The sequence below is a fragment of the Agrilus planipennis genome, unplaced genomic scaffold (assembly GCF_000699045.2).
Source record: "Agrilus planipennis isolate EAB-ADULT unplaced genomic scaffold, Apla_2.0 scaffold218, whole genome shotgun sequence".
In the NCBI taxonomy this organism is placed as follows: domain Eukaryota; kingdom Metazoa; phylum Arthropoda; class Insecta; order Coleoptera; family Buprestidae; genus Agrilus; species Agrilus planipennis.
The window spans coordinates 267929-285522 of record NW_020440118.1 but is presented as its reverse complement, the minus strand read 5'-3'; the positions used below and the strand labels follow the sequence as shown (position 1 = coordinate 285522).

At 36.0% G+C, this 17594-nt stretch overlaps 1 long non-coding RNA gene across 1 annotated transcript; it reads right to left on the bottom strand.

Annotated features, from left to right (window-relative positions):
• Nucleotides 1-5749: 5749 nt before the first annotated feature.
• Nucleotides 5750-7769, bottom strand: LOC108738830. Its single transcript, XR_001938042.2, has 3 exons — nucleotides 6484-7769; nucleotides 6169-6417; nucleotides 5750-6110 (listed from the first exon to the last, which is right to left on the bottom strand). It is a non-coding gene; the product is annotated as an uncharacterized LOC108738830 (long non-coding RNA).
• Between the last annotated feature and the right edge of the window lie 9825 nt (nucleotides 7770-17594).

Here is a 17594-nt window from a genome sequence, read left to right as displayed (position 1 = left end):
TTATTTTGCGTACACTACTATAATAAACGCTAATGAAAATCCAATGAAAATTGAAATTAAAGAACCATTAGAAATTGAACCAATAAACTTATGCGAAATTAATTTTAATAGCGAATCAGATTTTTACAAAAAAGGAACTTTAGATAAAGAGCAAGATAATCTTTTGAGAACAAATTTACGAAATCTCCGTTTAGATCATTGTAACTCACAAGAAAAAGAATTAATAAAGAAATTATGTTTCGAATTCAGAGATATATTTTATTGTGACGGTATTCCTTTAACTTTTACCAACAAAATCCAACATAAAGTTAAATTAACTGACGAAACCCCCATTTTTACAAAATCGTATCGTTACCCCGAAATTCATAAATCAGAAGTCAAAGAACAAATTAACACAATGCTTAAAAATGGAATAATTCAACCATCCTGTTCTCCGTGGTCGAGTCCCATATGGATTGTACCAAAAAAATTAGATGCGTCAGGTAAACGCAAATGGCGCCTAGTAATTGACTATAGGAAGTTAAATTCAAAAACCGTAGATGACAAATATCCTCTGCCCAATATCTCAGATATATTGGATAAGTTAGGAAAAAGTCAATACTTTACCACCTTAGATTTGGCAAATGGCTTTCACCAAATCGAAATGAACAAAGACGATATACCCAAAACTGCATTTTCTACAGAAAATGGCCATTGGGAATTTCGTAGAATGCCGTTTGGTATGAAAAACTCACCATCAACGTTTCAAAGAGTAATGGATAATATTTTAAGAGGTTTACAGAACGAAATTTGCTTTGTATATTTAGACGATATAGTAATTTTCAGTACATCATTAGAAGAACATTTAGACCGCCTCAAGAAAATTTTTACAAGATTACGGGAATCAAATTTCAAAATTCAAATGGACAAATGTGAATTTTTGAGGAAGGAAGTAAATTATTTAGGACATGTAGTAACACCCGCAGGAGTTAAACCAAATCCTGATAAGACTTCGGCAATAAAACATTTTCCCATTCCAACTACTCCAAAAGAAATAAGATCATTTTTAGGACTGTTGGGTTATTACAGACGTTTTATTCCAAATTTTGCCAAAATTACGAAGCCCCTCACTATATGTTTAAAAAAGGACCAAAAAGTAAAACAGCCGAGAATTCGTCGAATCATTCGAACATTGCAAAGAACTTCTGGTAAATTCCCCTATATTGCAATACCCAGATTTCGAAAAACCATTTGTTTTAACCACGGACGCTAGTAATTTTGCAATTGGTGCCGTTCTTTCCCAAGGTTTGGCTTTTTAATCTAAAGGAACCTAACAGTAAACTTGTTCGTTGGCGCTTAAAATTGGAAGAGTACGATTATGAAATCGTGTATAAGAAAGGAAAACAAAACACCAATGCGGACGCATTATCACGAATAAAATTGAATGCCTTAGAAANAATATGATCATAGTCATAAACATATATTAATGAACGTGCCTTAGCCGTATGTCGTAATAATTTCTTGGCTGGAAAAGTGAAAGGAGATGGCGTATGGTTTCCGACTAGTGCTGTCTCTTTTATTACACGCTTACGCACTATCGTGAGACAGATGGATATCGTCCGAAACTTCGTTTTATCTCTTTCTTTTGTTGTACTACAAAAACAAAAGATGCAAGACCATTAATTTCATTGTTGTTTTCATTTCGTCTAAGTTTTTACATTTGAAATAACTATCAATTGTCCACGGCACAGTTTTGTTATGTCAAAGTTAGTGAAATTATCTAATTTTATATAAAAATCCAAATTTACTCAAAATTTTCAAATAAAGCAATATAAAACATCCTCATGGATCGAAAGAGGATAAAATGATAAAAGCAGCCGACAGTTGAAATTATTTTAGTTAAAAATATCATCCTCGATACACGGTTAGTTTACCTAAAACGTCTAATGTACCACCAGTTTGATAAACCCTGATATGAAATAGAAAAAAGGTTTCGTTTAAAGGGTAGCTCTGTTAAAAATAGGTTTAATAGGAAAAAGTTATTCAGAATTCCAAAACATGGGGCCTTGCAAAGAAATATTACCTTGAATTGATCTAAAAGATTGATTAAACATAAAATTTGAATTTGAAATATAAATATGAAAGTGAGACTAAGAAACAAAATTTTCTTTAAAACGAAATATCGCCATATCTACATTCACCCAGCAGTTATATTCACCTATATTTCACACGCTAAGCATTGAGTACGTATAATATGCCAAACTTCAAAGTATTCTAGGAAAACCCCTTATGTACCTCTCATGTTTACAGAAACTGCAAATAAACCTTTTCAAGTGTTACATATTGATGTGTTTAAATTTGACAAGCAAGAGTTTTTAACTATCATAGACGCATTTTCTAAATTAGGTCAAGCATTCCCAATTCAAGCAAAAACTGCAATCGAAATTTGTAATAAGCTTTTACAATACTTTTGTTTTTATGGCCTACCTGCCTGAAAAGATAGTTATGGACAATGGAACAGAATTTAAAAATGACACGGTAAAGGAATTACTAAAAGCTCACAAAATAGATATACATTTTACTACCCCATTTCACCACGAATCCAACTCATTGATTGAACGGTTTCATTCAACTCTTATAGAACATTTAAGAATACTTAATCAAAAATATCAAAATTACCCTATTACAAAAATAATGTTATATGCACTTATTGCCTATAATAATACCATACATTCAAGTACACACTTTACGTCTTTAGAAGTAACTTTAGGTCATACAAGTTGTAGAGACCCTCCATTTTAATAGACGTAACATATTATAGAGACTACGTTGCGAATCATAGCGACAAAATAAAACACTTGTATCAGAATATATCCGAAAATTTAAAAAGAAAGAAAACAAAAGTTCTGGAAAAAAGAAATATCAAAGGTGAGACACATCAATTTAAAATTGGTCAAACTGTCTATAAGGTTAATGTTCAACGTGATAAAAAAGAAAATAAATTTAAAGGACCTTACGAAATTATCGAATTATTAGAAAATAATAAAGTAAAGGTTAAAAATAAATCCAATAACAAGACAGAAACTATACACGTAAAAGAATTAAAAATACCTCTTGTTTCAGATACACCTTCTGCTTCGCAGTAGCAGTAACTTCTTCAAATTTTTACAATCTGAATAATAACCCCGGAATTCTACCGCTTAAATTAGGTATAGCACAAAATGTTATCAATCACTGGTCTCTTGTACAAATCTTTGATATTACAAATATGATAAATGAATTCACGGCACTCAAAAATAGTTTCCAAAAACTCAAAACAATAATTGAAAATTCTACGCAACATAAATATGAATTTTATAATTCCTACAATTTAATTACGACATTACAGAACAAAATAAGTACTCAAATATACCAGATTAATCCTGCTTATAATAAAAGAATTAAAAGAGGTTTAGTTAATGGTTTAGGATCAATAATAAAATCTCTTACCGGAAATTTAGACAATGAAGATGCTGAAAGGTATGATAAGGCTATCTCTACTCTCTCAGAAAATCAAAAGTCAATTCAAAACCTAATGAGTAGTCAAGTGACGCTCCTTCAAAACTCTATTCAAGCATTTAAAGATATTACACTGAATTTGACGCATGACCAAATAACTTTAAGGAACCGTATCAACGAAGTCGAAAAGGCAGTTAAAAAATCAAATTTATTTAACATGGAAACGCGTGATCGTTTCTTGTTGCAAATGTTATTGTCTCAAATAATTACCGAATTCCAAGTAATACATGATATCTTTGAAAAGTTAGAAGTGTCAATAACGTTTTCTAAATTAAGAACGTTGCATAATTCATTAATAGAACCTAACGAATTTTTTAAAGAAATTCAAAACATTAAAAAACAATTAAGGAAAGGAAAATTGCCATTTGACCTTACTATGGAAAATGTTGTTCTTTTTGAAAAAATTATAGAGATAAAAAGTTACAGTAAAGAAAACAAAATTTATTTTATTTTCGAAGTCCCAATAGTTGAATCTGATGATTACGATTATTATCATTTATACCCTTTACCTACACCCATTAATGAAACCTTTAAAGTAATCACTCCTGAGACCGATTTTCTTATCCTGAACGAGCACAATTATGCAACATCCAACTCAAGGTGCAAAGAAGCTACTACGGGCCAATATGTTTGCAACGACGTTAATTCCATTAAACTGGACGAGAACGTTCCTTGTGTAATTCAGCTAATTAATTTCCATGAAAATCCTTCCAATTGTAACCAAAAATTGGCTGACATAAGAGAACCTAGGGTCAAGAAATTAGAAAACCAAAAGTGGATCCTAATTGTTCCTGAAGAAACAATCGCGACGCGTAAGTGCGGTAACTTGAAAGAAAATTTCCCTTTAAAAGGAACGTACATTGTGGAAATAGACATCAACTGTGTAATAATGCTAAAGAACATCGAACTAAAAAGTGATAATCATCCAAAGTTAGTGTTTAAAAATATTGAACTGCCAAAATTAAATTTTGTGTTTAAAAATGATAATGACTTCTCCGTCAATTTCGAATTATTTACACTCAAACCTGTTGGTCTAAATAATATTAGAGAAATACAAAATGCATTGAGTTTACAAGAGAAGAATATAAAAGAATTAAATGTGCCAAATATAAGCATTCATAAGGCCAGTGTTTGGACAATCACCCTGTATATCATCATAGTGCTACTGTTACTGTTCTATGTGTTTAAAAAAGCTTCGCTAGCAAAACTAAAGAAGATAAAGGAAAAAGAGAATGAAACAATTATAGTCTAAATCTAAATTCGCAAGCTCTCATGGACCTTGGCTCATATCTACGTCGGGAGGAGTTATATTCACCTATATTTCACACGCTAAGCATTGAGTATTATATTACTCGTATGTTCTATGTATTGCATTAAATCTAATGCCTCATCATTTTTTTTATATATGTATTATGTATTTTCATTTTTTATGTGCAGAGAAAAGAAAAAATAGTTTTTAGAGCAAGTTGCTTTTCATCCTTCTAATGATTCGAATTCCCGAAACTTAATTCAGCTGCAAACTTTTTGAGTCATTTGATCCAAAACAAAAATAATTTTAATATCGCCGCTATTATTTGCATAACTTAATATTTTGGCATTCTGAACATCTTTTTCATATGACTTTTTTCGATCGGTCCCATATTTAGCAGTGCTACAATTCAAACGAAATTTTCTTTTTTAATTTTTTAGTCCATATGGCAAATGAAATTTAGATATAATAAGCGATCTAGTACTCAAATAGGGAGTTTTGTTTGAAAAATTTTTTGATTAAACTTATAATGTAGCTGCAATGACCATCATGTAGCGTATTTTTTTGGCTACGCTGTATAATTTATTGCAAGGAAACAATAATTTTATTTCTTATCATCCCTGAAAAATTACACACTGATTTAAAAATATATTTTTGTGTGATATACCCTAATTTATTTTTATAAATATTTAATAACCTAGTCAAAGTTGATAAAAATAAGTTATTGGAAATTGGCTTATAATTGACAGGACAATCTTAAAGCATTAGTTTAAGAAGTTACATTAAGGAATAACATGCAGTCCTAAAGCACATCACGATATTAAAATGCATGAAAATAATGTTAAAAAATATAGCCATGGGAATTAAAAATTGTAACCAATGTGCTAGTATTAATTTTATTTATTACAGTAATTTCTTTACACGGTAAAACTAAGAGGACACATAAAACTACTACTTGTTTATATCACACTGTATTTGTAATGCTTAATATGTACTAGTCAATGTATTTATATCAGATATCAGCCTGTATTCACACTGCTTATTTATATTACTGCTCAGCTACCCATAAACTAACTGACTGGCTAACTAACCCCGTCTATCATCTAGAAGCCTACTTCTTTTATCCGGGAATCCTCTGCAACAGTCTTCATTTTACTCAAGAATCCTGGAACTCCTATTGTTAAGCGGCAAATATGTGTCACTCATGGTATGATTATTACCCTCGGCGTTTAGTACAAAGATTGTCGACCATCGATCGGTCTCTGCCTGCAGGCATGCTTAAGAGCTGTCGGGAATCAATGCATTGATTATCACGTGCATGCTTCTACATAGCAAAATGATAAAAATAATGAACGAATATCCCCATATAATATTGCACTTACCTCAACGGATACACATTGTTTAGACGCACAAATCGATAATTGGAAGCGGCAACTCGCCCAATCGCGTAGTAGTATTAATGGTATAGATACGGAATAAATATAGTTTCATAATTATACTAGATATAGGAGCATAAATTTCATGCGAATGAGTCTAAAAAACATCAACATCACTAGTAAAGATTGGAAAACGTATTCATATACTGCACGATGAGGGACTTCGCATCAATTTCGGAATTTTCGGTTATCAAACTAAAACGTAAACGAAATCTTGCATACGCGGTATGAAGGGAAGAGGTAAGGAGAATTAGTACTTACTTCTACCCTCCATAATACGCGGCAAGTGTTTATGTCATAGATGTATACATATTTTTGAAACGACATTTATTGAAGATAATTGAAGCTTTATTTTGTATCTTTTCTCTTAGAGTTTAATATAGTAAACTATCCAACTCCTTTTATTACCTCAGTTTTATTTCAAAATTTATAAAACCAACACACACTATCTTTTACGCAGTTCGCGTTATACTTTTAGCAAGCCACATACTTATTGGGCAGAGCACTCTCTTTTTAAGATTACAGGAGATTATCCATCATGCGTAGACTATTGTTACTATAGTTTATGATTATTTACATTTTTATTTTTATTGTTGTCGTGTCGCGTCGGGTCGCGTGTTCATCGTTCTTCCAGTTGTACTGTGTTAACCATGGAAAAACACTTGGAAATATTATATATTATGCATCATATAACGACTAATTGGATGCTTCCCGTTATAATTAACACCTTCATTTTAATTAAGGTGTAATTTGAATTTCTTATTGTGATTGCTGATAACGGCATTTGGTCTCCTGACCTCTAAAGTTAGAGGTACGGTTATCACCTTGTTTTGTACAAATATAGTATTTTTCCCAAAAAGATGTAAAAATATCGTACTTTTGGGAAATTCAAGAAAAAAGTACAAATATATTTTTAATCATTATGTATTTTTCCATATATATTTGTTACTGCTCTTCACTTTGACCATCAATGATATATAAAATAATTATAGAAATCTGAGCAACATAGATTCATATTAAACTAAACTAAAAATTCATTTTTAATTAAATTAAAATATGCTCTATTTCTTTCTTTTTTACATTTTACATTCATTACGGAAAAAAATCATTCCGTAAAAGCGGAAGTTGCAGGAATGGAAAGAAGAAAGCAAATAATTTAAAATATATTGTCAAAATTGTATCTGTACTTTTGAAAAGTATTTGCTTTTTTTCAGCGCAGAGTGCTTTTAGATATTAGAAACACCTCTTCTTTACTTATTTGTAAAATAATTTCATTTACCATAATTATTTCTGAATACAAATTATTAACATTAATTGACTAAATTCAAAGAATCCAACATGAAATTCATTTTTCATGTTTAAATTTAGAAACTGACATTGGTTAAGTCAATTAGTTGGGTAAAAATCAACCCATTTCTTTAAATAAATGAAGCTCCTCTGAAGAAAAAACATAAGCTCCTATTAATCCTTCTTCCAGACTTTCAGTTATAATTAATATAAAAAAGCTAGACAGTTAAATTAGGAATAAAAATATAGTAAAGCGAATATGGTGGGCGCAGCGGAAAAGAAGAGGTTAGAAGTGTTTGAAATGTGGTGTTACCTGCAAATGACGAGGATACCGTGGATAGAGAAGATTAGAAATGAAGGGTTATTAGAAAGAATAAAAGAACAAAATAGGCGAGATAGGTTGGTAGGATACCTTCTCAGGCATGAAGGCAGTGTTGCCAATTCGAGAGATTTATCCCGATTCGAGGGATTTTTGACGTTCTCGAGGGATAAAGGGATTTTTCCTTATTTTTGCGGGATTTTTTGTAATTTGCCATTTTCTGGTTGGTTTTGTTTGATTTTGTTGACCTGATATTATATTATGAAGGCGCTCATTTTTCTAATTGTAAACGTAAAATTTTGTCAGCTATAATCGTATAATGCTGTACGATGAAACGGTTGATATATGACGGCGACGTGCGTTCAAGCCTACTGGTGCAGGTACCTGCTCAAGTCCCTACGATAAATTGTCTTGAACTTTTTTGAATTGGTATATTGTTCCAAAATCCGAACATCTAGACATCTAAACCCCCAAGGCCTGGTTTTGTCTGCATTTTTGGGAAACGAGATAATTACATACAATAAAATTATCGGTATTATACTATCGACACGAAAAGTTGTCCATGTTTACAAAAATATTGTATATTTTTTCTTCGAATAAACGATTAAATTAACGAATTAAAAAATAATAATAGTAATAAGTTGGAGGGATTTTTAGAGAAAATATAGGATTTTTTGGACCTGTGCGTGGGATTTTTTCCTGTAGTAGGTTGGCAACAGTGCATGAAGGTCTAGTCAGAAACAGAAACAGTAAGGAGGAGTAGAGGTAGACCTAGATCAGATTACTGTTCGAAAGTAGTTATAGATGTAAGATGTTCTAGTTTTGTAGTTATACGATTCAGTGTGGATCTTTTGATTCTGGTGCAATAAAAATGTTATAATGTTAACCTTCGTACTGATACATCCTTTTACTGCAATTCTAATCATGGCATAGTTGATAATCGTCAAGCATCAGACGAAGAGAGTGATTGAAATATATATCCATATAATAAGCCAAATGTTGACTCCTGGCTTAATGCTACAGCTGCTGTGTGCTCTGCTAGTGAATCAAATTCTATTAGAAGATTAGTTAGTGTTAAAGCTTTAAATATTACCTTGAATTCATTTGCTGCTGCAATCACAAGTACTATAACAAAAAACATCCCTTTCAGCATCCACAAATCTACAGCTGAACTTGAATCTTCGTCTTGATAGTTTGCAATCCACCATCAATATCTGCCATTACTACGGTTACATCTCTCGAGTTTAAGCTAGAGGAACATTCACCTCAATGTCTAGGTCTCTGGGAAATGCCAAGAATCCAATAATACTCTGAAACAAGAAATCGTATCATCCAAGTCGTCATCATAAGCTGCTGTTTCTGAGTATTTAAACTATATTTAAGAATCCTTAGTTTATATAATTTATATTATTAATAGATGGGCAAGATCGTTTAAACAACTTAGTACTTTTCAAGATTATTGATAATCGATCGGGCCATGATAAAGAAACCATCCTTAACATAATCAAGCAATCTAAAAATTTTAATAATAATAATGTTGTCTCTTGGGTCCTAAAAAGGGTGTATGCCGCCCCCTTCTGGTCACATTCAAGTGCAGGGAAGATGTTATGACTATCTTTTGTGACAAAAACACTCTTTATATACACTACTTCTTCACAACAAATAAGACCGCTGCCTAACGTGCCTATATAAGTTTTGGAAAGAGGTCCTTGAACATAATAAAACTAATTGGTCGAGGAAATAAAGTACAAAAATAGGCCAAACCTAGGAAATGCGCTTTTCTCAATTCGATTCGTGCGACTGTCTACAAACTTTGTGAACATATGACATCAATTCATCTTCAAAATTGCATCGGTACATTAGGCAAATACGGTCTTATAAGTTATTACAAAAGAAACTTGGTCAATAATGATAGAAATAAGCCCAATTTTGTTACTTGAGGTTTTTAGGGTCGCTAAACACGAATATGCAGTCGACGACGGCCTCCGAGGTACCTATGCCCCAGGGCGACCATAATGCACGTCGTCTTCAGCAGTTATGTTTTAAATTCATTAAAAATCAATCGAAATTAATTAGTTGTATTCAAAAGCCCGAATGTCCCATAATTTTTTTGTAATATCATCAACTCATTGCCTATAAAATTTGATGTTCTGCACTTCACGCGTCAATAAAGAAACGCTCGAAAAAGCCCCCGCCGCGGAAATTTTGTCTTCTGCGGCCGTATTCCTGCTTCGCTCGCCTTTAGCTACGCTGCGTGCATTGACGCACGTTAGCATTCTACGTTAAAAGAAACATTTATAGGCTTTTTAAATAAAAAAAAGAAGCAGCGTCAAGTAACTGTCTTTTTTAATTACGTCATTAATTTATTAGGTGCGTATGTACAATCATCATTATATATAATTAATTAATTATTAACTCATTTGATTGTTTATTTTACAAACTTCTGAACTTAATAATAATAATCTAATATTTATTGTATTTATTCAGTTAATAGTATATTGTAACATGCGTCTCGTTCAAATCGAAATTTTGTCGCTTTTACCCCAGCGCACTTTCCCGACGCGCCGCAGTGCCGCTCGCGAGGGCGCCACTCGGGCTTAGCGATAGAGACGCACGTCCTCCTACGCTTGTGCGACTACCCTTTCCTGGTGACTCGGTTCGATGCACCCCGACCAGGGGTATAAAAGTACTGGCACCGGACATGAAAGGGCCCTCTACGCTCGACCATCGTTATACGAATCACGTACTATACACCGATTTTTATCACCGATACGACCAGAGCTTTTTCCACAGCGAACCAGGCGTTCACTACAACTGTCCGTGACTGGAAAAATTTATTATCCAAAGTCTACAATACAGCCGTAACAAACCTTTTTTCCTGATTCTGCAGTCATATAAAAAGTCCAGTTCTACCTAGCTAGCCATTTTCAGCATGGCTACCCCCAAGAGCTCCGCACTCTTGGAGGGATTTTCCTTTGCGGACGCCATTGCCCTGGCGAGTGATCTTCAGGCCAAACTCGTCGAAATAAACGAATTTATTCGTTTATTTTCATCTCCACAATCACCTACGCCAATGACCGAAGACATTGAGTCTTCATCCGCTGCTCCCCTTACCGACGCCATTTCCTCCCAAATGGATTCAATGCCAGGTCCTAAGTCGTCCAAGGCAATTTCTGACAGCTTTAACCGTCTTCCCAACACCGACCGACGAGAGAAGGACGGCTTCGTCAAAGCAAGCAAACGCGCCAACAAGCGCCGACGACAGCAACCTCTCCTGTCGTCGTCCGATTCCTCCTCCTCTGACAACGAATCCGACTTAGAACCATTCAATCTAAGTCAAAAATCTCCCCTCCCCCAATCGTCATACGCCAAAAGTGCCTTTGGCCGAAAATTCTTCGTACCATGGACAGTCACGGCATTTCCGCTCGTAGGACAATTAATACTCAGGGCTCAATACGAGTCTATCTTACCTCCATCGGCGATTTTCGTCATCTATTCACTTTCTTGGACGAATCCAAAGTCCAATTATTTACAAACCAGCATCAGAAAGACTGTGACCTTCATGCCATTATCCGTGGTGTCTGCGAAGACACCCCAGCGGAGGACATCGAGTCCGAACTCAGCCACAAGGGCTTTATTATTAAAGGTATCCATCGTATGTCCAAAGGTAACAAAATCTGGCCCGTTGTCTCCGTCCGTCTTGATAAGACCGCTACAAATTTCAAGACAATTTTCCATCTTGGTCGACTCTGTGATCGCAACATCAAAGTTGAGTAAAAGATAATACGGAGGAAGTTCCCCAATGCTGCCGCTGTTTGAAATTCTTTCATACAGCCAATTACTGCCACGCAGCCTGGGTCTGCGCTTTCTGTGACCGTAACCATAAAACTGCCGAGTACACAACCAAGGACAAGAAGGATGTCACACCCACTTGTGCCAACTGTAAAGGGAACCACCGCGCCACCTACCGCGGCTGCCCCAAGGCTCCCAAAAAGATCTCCCATTCCCGCCCAAGAAAATAATCACTCCTGTTGCTTCCCAAGACACGAGAACTACCCCCCTCATCCTCCTCCTACCACCTTAGCAATGCCCCTCCAAAAATCCTACGCCAAGGTAGTAAGAACTGCCCCCTCTCTCCCTACCCAAAAGCGCAACACTAGCACTTCTCCAGCTTGCAATCCCAAGTTTGGAATAAAAACTTCAAGTTATTGTCCAAACCATAGTCTCCAGCATTGTCGCCGCCCTACAACTAACCACCAATGTCTAACACCGCCCAGCCAGACAATCTCCGCATAGTTACCTAGAATGCGCAAAGCATTAGAGGTAAATTGACTGAACTCGAGCACTTCCTCGAGGATAAGTCAATCGGTGTTGCTTGCATCAACGGAACTCACCTGTCCGAAAAAATCAAACTTCTCATCCTACAGTGAAAACCGCAGTGCTGGCGGTGTCGCCATTCTTGTTAGGAATTCTTTAAAGCACAGGCCTATCTCTTTGGCCGCAAACTCGTTAGAAACAGTCGGCATCGACGTTTCGCAAACTTTCGGTCCTCTTAAGATTATCTCTCTCTACTCCCCCCTTTCGGACAAAGACCTTTCTGAACTCCCCCTTCTACTCCTCCCCGGCGTTCCAACTATCGTCGCCGGCGATCTTAACGCTAAACACGTCTCTTCGTGCTGTCGACAAACCAACAGCAAAGGCATCTCCCTTCTTGCCAAAATTCTTTACTTCAACTTCACAGTTGAAGCACCTACTTATCCTACATTCCTCTCTCCCCCCACAATCAATTTCCTGACATCCTTGACATTTTTGTCACAAAAAATGTTACACTTTCCGCCGATCCTATCGCCATTGACGCACTAAGCTTGGACCACCTTCCAGCCTTGATTGAAGTCGGCCGCCCAATCAAAAGCCCCCCAAACCCAACCATGTTATTAGATAGGCTACCCGTCCATTACACCCTCGAAACATCTTCATACAAGTGCACTCCAATTCGCTCAATAGCGGAACTTGACGAAGCTAAGCTGTGAATCTCCTTTCAAACGAGATTACCAGCGCTATCGAGCTCTCCAATACCTCCCGCCCCACGCCCACTAAAGACAGAACCCTCCCCGCAGACATTCTTGACCTCCTCAGGAGGAAAAACAAGGTCCGACGTCTGCGGAATAGACACCACCTCCCCGCACACCGTGCAGAAGTAAACGCCCTTCAACGAGAACTAAGAACTCGTCTCACTGAATTCCGCAGCGCATCCTTCGATGATTATATCGCTCAGGCAGAAACACACCCCCGAAGCACTTGGAAAGTGATCCGTTCTCTTCGTAACAGAGCTCCCCATCTTCCGCCACTAAAACAGAACGGCTCCACCTGTTCTTCAGATGAAGAAAAAGCTGCAATCTTCGCATACTCCAGTGCTCCCCACTACCCAGTCAAGCGGACCTTGCCGACTTTCACGAGCGTATCAAAGCCGTCTCCCAGAACTACGTTCCCCTACATTCCGACTTTAGACACACTAGACCCTATGAACTCTCCCTTACTATCCATTCTCTGAAACAGAGGAAAGCCCCTGGCGCTGACGGAATTCAAAACAAAGTCCTCAAAGTCCTACCGCCAAAGCACATAACCGCACTGTGCAACATCACAAACGTCGTCATGTGGCTGCACCACTTCCCTTTGGTCTGGAAAGAAGCCACTGTCATCTGCCTCCTCAAAAAAGGGAAGAACTCTCCCTGAAACTACAGGCCTATCAGCCTGCTCAGTTCGTTGAGCAAAGTAGTTGAACCCATCCTTCTGGATCGGCTCTTAGACCACGTGGAGCAAAACAACATTCTCCCCGATTTTCAACACGGTTTACGCAGGCATCCGGCACCGGCCACCAACCAACTTCGCCATGTAACCGAACATCTCCTTCAACCTTAACAACAACCTTCTTCTTGACGTCCAACAAGCGTTCGACCGAGTCTGGCACGAAGGCCTTATCTCAAAAATCATCGCCCTTAACATTCCACATTTTCTAGTTCCGGTTATTAGGTCCTTTCTCACAGACAGAAGCCTTCGGGTCCACGTCGGCTCTATTCTCTCTGCCAGTAAACCCGTCACTGCCGGTGTCCCACAAGGCTCCAAACTATCACCTATTCTATTTAACCTGTTCTGTGCAGACATGCCCTCCGACACTTCTATTCTGACAGCTCCCTAAGTGGACGACATTGCCCTCATAAACTCCGCTCAAACCATTCTCCAATGCACAGGGAGTTCTTCCCCTGCTTCTAAACGTACCGAAAATGGAAACTTTCCATTAACAAGACCAAATCTGAAGAAATTGTCTTCTCTCGTAGGTCCCGAAAACCTCCCTCCATCTTAGTAAACAACCGTTCCATCAAGTGGAGCAACTCTGTCACCTACCTAGGCGTCGTTTTCGATAGGACCCTAAATTATCCGCTCCACATCGCAACTACCCATAACAAGGCAATGGGTGCATTCATCGCACTCAAGCCTTTCTTCCGAAACCACTCCATCGCCCAACATACGAAAATCCGTGCGTTTAACGCAAAATCAGGAGCATTTTCTCCTACACCATTCCCGTCTGGGGCTGCGCCCCTCCTTACCGCCTAAAACCCCTTCAAGGCACCTACATGCGGATCCTTCGTTCCGCATTAAACTATCCCTAATTCGTCAGAAACACCCAAATTCTGAAAGAAACCGGCTTTATCTTCTCTCCCTGAGGCTGCAATCTCATTCGCAGCAAGTCTCCGGACCTCAGTGTCAGCCCCCCCCATTTCGACACTCTCCAACTTCGCCCCGAAGCCAAACGACCGATTCGAAAGCCCTGTCACCTTCTACAATCAGCCACTCCCTCTCGCTCATTCCTAGCTTCGCTTTTTAGCGCGAGTGTCCACCCATAACTCCCGAGGTGGACCATGACGGTTCTCCCCCACGCTTTTACCTTCTCAACCCTCTCCCAAATCCCAACCTTCCATTTTCTTCCCGAGGATGAGTAACCCTCAGGGTTTATCTCTCCATTCGAGGAGGTGTTTTAGTCGGTAAAAGTCCGGCACTAACTTCCCTTCAGGGGGTGTATTTTGAAGATTTCTCCTCCTCGAGAATAATCTAATAAAAAAAGAAAAACACGAAAGGGAGACTAACATCAGTCTCAAGCTCCTTCTAAGAGTTTTCCCCAGTAGGAACATTCGAGTGGCCCTTAGACAGGGTGTCAGGAGTTTTTTTTGTATAGAACCCTACCTCCAAGTGCTAGTAAGAATATTGTGTGACGTCAACCAGTGTTTGTGTCAGATAATAGTGTTAAGTTTAAGTTTAGAGCCACACGCGGATTCACACTTTCACGTTGTGATTAAGAACGTTTGCATCGTGGTTAAACTTTCATGACATTTTGTTAGATTAAGGTAATATGTATATATTTGTTCTTTTTTCCATTATGTATATATAATAAGGTTAGTGTTAATAAAGTATTTTAAAAAACCAATCCACGACAAGTGTTACAATATTCAATTAAAGATCAGCTATGTTGTATCTTACAACTCAAATTACATTACAGTCGAAAAGAACTCTTTTAAATGTTTCAGTAGCTTATAATAAACAGTATACAATATTTATTTAGTTAACCCTTTCTCAAGGGTAAACATTTAAAGGAGTTTTCATTTCAATATAAAAAAAATTGATCACCGATGAATATTTTATTAACGATTGTATTTGTTAATTTAGGAGGAGAAGAGGTAGATAGATTAGAATACTGTTTGCAAATAGTTAAGGATATGGGTTGTTCTAGATTTAGGGAAATGCGAAGATTAGCGCAGGATAGGAAAGTGTGGAGATGCATGTCCAACCAGTCTTAGGACTGACGACCTTATGATGATGATAATGTATTTGTTAATAACTTGAAAAATTTCACAAATGAAAATGGCAGTTTTTACGATGATGTTATAGTACCATTATTACTCATTGGTATATCAATTTTTACTCAACGATGAATTAGCATTGCAGCACAACCTATTATTAATTGCACTCGTAGTTAATGCTCTCACAACGTCGCGTTGTTCTATTTAACAACATTGTTATATGTGGAGGTAATTATTCACCGCCATCGCCTACCCAAATATATATTTGGCACGAGCGGCCAATGAAATCCCACAAGCGAAAATTTCTGGTAGTAAACGTAAGTTACAGATAAATTGGAATTTGTAATGTTTCATATAGAAATTTCAATAAACGGTGTATGCATAGGTTAGAAGTGTAAGGCAATTAATGTTAGATTTAAGGAACTTTTAGCTTAACAGATTCAATAGAATGTTTATTTTAAAAAATAAATTAGGTACCGAACTATATAATATGTATGTCATAAAAAGTATATACATCACAGAGAGTACTTACAAAAAGTTCCACTAAATAAACTTACAAACCCATTCTTAACACTGGCATTGTATAAGGAAAATAAATACAATATTTACTAAATGCAGAACTAAAATGTCGTCTTAAGTATGCTAGTAGTGATCTTCAAATTATGTACGTGAAACTTTGTTATAACATATAATGCTCCTGAGGATCAAAAACGCTTTATAAACGGGATAGCGAAATAGGCAGGGAATAAATCAGTGATAGTATGATGTATGAAAGTGGGCTAGTCTTAAAACTGCACTTTCTGTAATATTATATTATTAAATATTGAGATCGTTTTCTCATTTTTTTCGCTAATCAGTTTTATTTATAAACAGTCATCATTTTTATTAAAAGCAAAAATTATTTGTTGAGTCCTCATCTATAGGTATAACTTATTATAAAACACTAAATAGCCCAAACCTACACACCCAAAACACGACACCAGGGACTGAAGAAGATTGGCGTTGGTGTTTGAGCTATTTAGAGTGTTCTACAATATTGTACAAGTTTTCCAGTATTCAAAACTAATTTATGAAAACTAGTTTCCCACGGGGGGGGGGGATTATTGCAAAAGTGCGTAATACAAGAGGTAATGTTACCAAAGAGAGTTATAACGAAGCCTCATTGTACTTTTGTACATTTTTTGAAATCGAAATAAATATTTGTTAAACAGCTGAAGTACGCATTTCAGTCATTTTATCTCCTCTGTTTATAATTCTGCAATAAAAATAGTTAAATCATCACATAAGTTTAAAAATACAATTAAAAACACGTAGTTAAAGTTGATAAGATAATATGGATGGTACACATAAGTACATAGTTTACAAAAGATACGTTATAAAACTAATGAATATAAAGCTTTAACTCAGATTTTACAATATCAAATTTCAAACTTTAGTCATATTAAGGCTTATAAATGCATGGAGGCTTATTTCTAACACTAAATTACGTTTGAATAAATCACAATATACTCATTTCATTCAATCTTCTAGTTAATAAGAACATTTTGATTAAAAAAAATAAATAAACGTGATTTCATTTTTAAATGTGTTCGAAAATTAAACCATGAGGATTAAATCCATCAAAACAAAATGTAAATATATAAACAAAAAACATCATCTAAGTTGGCATTTCTGTGAATTAGTTATAGTTTACATATACATAGTGTTCTATAAATTTTATAAGAAATATTTATGAACCTATTTGTTACAAAATTTTAAAATATTTCTGTTTTTTTATTCTAACGGACCACTGGTTATTCAAATTAGCAGCAATTACTTGTAAGATTATTAAGTTTCGAAGAAAAAATTAAATGGGCAATACATCTTTGATTTTTAGATACAACTGAGGTTTTCTCTAACATTTTCATATGTAT